This window comes from Fukomys damarensis, unplaced genomic scaffold (assembly GCF_012274545.1).
Source record: "Fukomys damarensis isolate Sample0158 unplaced genomic scaffold, DMR_v1.0_HiC HiC_scaffold_5, whole genome shotgun sequence".
NCBI lineage: Eukaryota > Metazoa > Chordata > Mammalia > Rodentia > Bathyergidae > Fukomys > Fukomys damarensis.
The window spans coordinates 53,533,055-53,538,331 of NW_022900917.1; the positions used below are offsets into that span (position 1 = coordinate 53,533,055).

General features: G+C 42.9%; 1 protein-coding gene across 1 annotated transcript in view; it reads left to right on the forward strand.

Moving 5' to 3' along the window:
• The first annotated feature begins 5,157 nt into the window (after positions 1-5,157).
• Positions 5,158-5,277, forward strand: part of Penk (proenkephalin) — a 5,785-nt gene continuing 5,665 nt past the window's right edge. Inside the window, exon 1 of the mRNA XM_010611141.3 lies at positions 5,158-5,176. The gene's annotated coding sequence lies outside the window, so the exon portion shown is untranslated. The remainder of the gene's footprint in view (positions 5,177-5,277) is intronic.

The following is a 5,277-nucleotide window of genomic DNA, read 5'->3' on the forward strand; positions in this document are numbered from 1 at the left end:
GTACAGGTAAAATTTCTTAGATATAATACCAAAAGTATAATCTATAAAAGAAAATTGATAAATTGTGGACTCATCAAAATAAAAATATTTTGCTCTTCATAATTAAGAATATAAAAAGGTAAGGCTGACACTGAGAACAAATATTCACAATACATCTTTATATTGAAGCCAGAATATATAAAGAAATCTTACAGTTCATTCATGAAAATCAATAACCAAATAAAAATGGGGGAAATATTTGAACAGACATATCACAAAAGATATGAATGACCAGAAAGCATATGGAACCATAAGAGACTTAGAATAGCAAAAGCCATCCTAGGGAATAGACACATGGCAGCGGGTATAGCAATTCCCAATTTGAAATTATACTACAAAGCCACTGTGATAAAAATAGCATGGTACTGGCAAAGAAACAGACCTGAGGATCAGTGGAACAGATTGGAATACATTAATACAACTCCAGAGGCACTCAGCTACCTCATCTTTCACAAAGTAGCTGACAGTAACCACTGGAGGAAAAAAAGCCTCTTTAATAAATGGTCTTGGAAAAACTGGATCTCAACATACAAAAGATTAAAACTAGACCCTTATCTGTCACCATGCAGTAAATTAAAATCCAAGTGGATTAAAGATCTAAATATAAAAACAAAAACAGTAAACTTGCTGGAAGATAACTTAGACAGAACTCTGGAAGACATTGGCATAGGAAAAGACTTTATGAACAAATCCTCAGTAGCACGGGAACTAGCACAAAGAATCAACAACTGGGGTCTCACCTTATTAAAAAGCTTCTGCACTACAAAAGAAACCATAAACAGAACTAAGAGACAACCTACAATGTGGGAAAAACTTTTTACCAACTGCTCCTCAGACAAAGGACTATAATCTAAAATATATAAAGAACTCAAAACAACCAGCGCCCCCCCGCAATTCTAAAAGGGACATCTGAAATGAACAGTTATTTCTCAGGCAAAGAAATAAAAGCAGCAAGTAAATATATGAAAAAATGCTCCACATCATTGGACATTCAAGAGATGCAGATGAAAACAACACTGAGATTCCACCTCACCCCACAAAGAATGGCTGCTATCAAGAAATCACACACCAAATATTGGTGGGGTTGTGGGGAGAAAGGAACCCTTCTCCATTGTTGGTGGGAGTGCAGACTGGTGAAACCACTATGGAAGTCAATATGGAGATACCTCAAAGAACTAGGATTAGAGGTTCCATTTGACTCAGCCATCCCTCTGTTGGGTATCTTTCCAAAGGAATTAAAAGAATCATACTGCAGTGATATATGCACACCCATGTTTTTAGCGGCACAGTTTGTAATAGGTAAAACTTGGAAACAGCCCATCTTCCCATCAATTGGAAACTGGATAAAGAAGATGTGGTTTTTCTATAAAATGGAATACTACTCAGACACAAAGAATGAGAAAGTAGATTCATTCATAGGTAAATGGGTACATTTTGAGGATATACTCCTAAGTGAAATAAGTAAGTCACACATATGCAAATACCAAATTGTTTCTCTCCTGTAAAAAACTAAAATAGTATTCAAGATCCTAACGGGACAATTAGCAACATGAAATAGGAAGAAAAGGACCAAAGGTGTAGGGACAGTGAGAAGGATAGGGAAAAGGGAATAAGGGAAAAGGACAAAAATATGAGAAAATGAAAAAATGGAATTAAAGTGTTTGAAGGTAAAGAGGGGGTGAGGGGGTGAAGGGAGGGTAGGGACAAGGGGGAAAAATGAGAACCAAGACCTGGCGTGTAAAGGTACAAGATCCCAGTAATGAATGTAACTGTACTGTATATCTAGAATGTACCAATAAACTCAATTTAAAATAAAAAATAAAAATAAAAATCAAGCTGCTCAAGAAACCATTTATCAGTTGCATTCACAGCTGTTTTCATTTAATGTGATGAGTCATGACTTGTTTTATTCATTGTTTCATTTAATATGCTTAATACTAAAATTTATCTTTTCACTGTCTGAGAACTGAAGGCCAGATTTAGAAAGTTTCCCTCAAGTTTATAGTATGAAACAGTATGTTTGATAGTCAGATTAATTCTATCTCCCCACACACTCACACACACCTTTTATACTTTTTCTTTCAAGGCTTTTCTGCTATTACCTGGATTTTGAAAACAGAAAATCACATACTTTCTTTAAAATAAGAATTTATCAAACCATAAAAATAAGTATCATCTGCAAACTGACTCCACTTCCAGCTGTTCTGCTATGGTGTTCTGAACCCATCTGAAAAGAATCTCTTATCAGTGATGCTCACAGTAACACGCCCAGCTCACTGACTCACATTTTGCCTAGCGTGAGCTTTAGATTGTAACCGAAAACAGGCAAGGTTTCCCTGCCTCTGTCATTACTCCAAACATCTGAAACGTTAGAACATGGTGCTTTTATGCTGAAACATTATGCAATCAGCAGCATACAGAGGTACTTCCTTCCAAAACTGCTCCTTTAGAGAGAGAGGGGCATAAAGAAATAGTTCCCTGTAATAAAATATGTTTGGGCGGCTGGGAGGGGAAGGGAGAAGATGAATGGGTACTTGAAAGACATGTCTATTGTAGACATGATGGAAGATGACATTTAGAGCACTTTTTAAAATCCTTCCTTTTTTGGAACACCTAAGACCTAAGTTAAACACCACTCATCATCAGGGCTTTTGAAGTCATAGCCCATGGTCTCTGGGCTGAATCCCTGTGAGCTAATTCATGGCAGTCTAGGAACAGAAGAGAATAAGACCTTGATCTTGACCTGAAAATCAGAAACCTCTGGATCAAATGGTTCAAGATGGATTCCCCTCCCTTGTTTTGAGACAGATTTCTGAATCATCTTTTGCCCAGAATGTGTCAAAATCTACTAGATATTGATGAATATTTAAAAGATCAATAAAAATGGATTCCTTTTGTTCATTATTCCATTTGCATCTCTTGTGAATGCTTTTCCTCCCAAAAGGTATACCACCCTGTCCCTGTTTTCCATATGGGAAAAAGGAGGTCTTTGACGTTGCCACTAATTCAAATATTTAAAAATGAGTACAAAAATGTATGACTTTTAGCTTTATTTGAAGGAGAGACTGTTACTGATTTGAGCTATGCAAACAAGGTCACACACTTTTGAGCGCCAAATGCGTCTCAAGAATCTAACAGGTACCGGGGTCTAAGTACCCATACACTTTTCCTACAGAGTGTCTTTTCATATTCTCTTTTTCCCCGACATTTAAGGTTCCTGAGAGAAAACAGCAGTAACTCAAATCAGACGTTAATTATTCCAACAGAAATAAAGTTGGCCTGAAGTAGACACAAGGAAGCACCTCTCTCTAGAGAGGCTGAGGACTCTGGCTTACCATGCCTCGGGTTGGTCACTTGGACAGACTGCACCTCAGTGTCTCCCATCTATAGAACGAGGGTTTGGGACAAGCTATCCTTACTTCCCCCTTGGAGAGTTAAGCTCCTTCTTTCCTATGATCCTAAAAAGGCTTACCATGACCAATACTAGGAACCCCAAGGAAGAATCACGTGGCACAGTCATTCCACACACACCTCTCAGCCTCCTGCCCCTCAGTGTGTGTTTTTAATTCTCAGATCTAGCAAGTTGTCTTTAATTGCAGACAGGATGTTTTCCATGCACTCATTTGCACAGCACAAAGCCTGGGCAAGAAGAGAAAGCTCTGAAGTAAGGACAGGAGCTCTCTTTTACCCTGGGGAGAGTGGGAGCGAGGGGTGTGAGTTAGGAGCCGGAGAAGACACTATCATCCCTCTGATGGGAAAAGTCCAAAAGAACTAAGGGAAAACATTTGTGCTTTTCTGTTAAGAGGGCAAAATCGGTTCCTTAGGGCATTCTCCTCCTCCCCTCCCACGCCGGCCCACCCCTCCCGGCCTCGCTCCACCCCACCCCACTTCCCGCCAAAGCTCAGGTTACGCGTCCCAGCTCCAAGGCTGCCCCCGCCAGAAAGTAGGGGTGAGCGGTGCCGCTCCTGGGTCACCCGGATTCAGGGTCCACAGCAGACCGGTTGAGACCAGCCGGCATTGGAGGTGCCCCAATCCCCCATCCCTGCGCTTCTACTCAGGAGACCACTGCCCTCTAGCGACTAAAATGGAAGGCGCAGGGCCGTGAGAGCCTAAGAGGAGCCGGGGAATACAGGTCCCCACGACGGCTGAAATGGTGATGGATCCTTTGCAGAGGACGCCTAGGGCCGACCGGCGGGAAAAGCCCTGAGATTTGTTTTCACTATGTATAAGCCCTAGGACTGTCTGTGGTATCTCCCTAGAACCAGGGGGATAGATATATGCATAAGTGGACAGATTAAAAAAATAGATGTAACATGCATAGGTGATGAACAGATAGAAACGTAGATGAATGACAGATGATTAAAAACATTTTTTTCAGGGCTCGCTATGTGCCAGGCACAAGGCTAAGGCATTTCTTAGTTTATTCCATTTGTTTCTCTTCTGAACGCTGTGCCTCCCAAAGACATACTGACGCTGTCTCTGTTTTCCAAATGGGAAAAGGGAGGCCTTTGATATTGCGGGCAGCTCCCCCATTAGCCATCCTTTTGCGAAGTCAGGAAGCGGGGAGCAAGCTCAGTCCCAAACCACAGCCCCCACCGCCCGCTTCTGGCTCCCTCTGTGGAGCAGATGCGAGCCCCAAGCCCCGGCGACCCGGGCACCAATATCCTCAGCGCTCTGTCCGCTACACGCGGGGCGCGCTGGCCGGGCGCCCACCCCGAGCCCCTATCACCAGGGAGGCCAGGGCGGTGCGCTACAGAGAGTCCCCGGCTGGACACGCGGTCCTCCGAGGAGCCCCTTCCCAGAACTTGGGATTTGATTTGCTTATTTGGCCAGGAATCACACCAACTGAAAAGAGAATAAGATTTTCAGAAAGTTTAATCGTTCGTTTCTATAACAATTAATTGAGCGCATACTGCGAGCCCGATGCTATTAGCCGCTGCAACAAGGAACTGAGTCCAGGCTCGAGGACAGACAGTGAATAAACGACGATATTCGGGACGGTGCTTTGCACGGGAGGGTCTCCAGCACACCCCAGAAATCTCCAGCGCACCTCATCCCGTCCATCCGTTCTGGACAAATCTACAGTTCTAAACTCTCCGCGGCGATGCGTTCCCCACGGCGCAATCTCAGGGACTGTGTGAGGAAAAATTGAACCCCTTCCACTCCCTGCCCAAATCTCCTAATTTCCTTGGGCTCCTCCCTGGACAGTAAATACAGCCACCGAGAGTCCCCACCAGC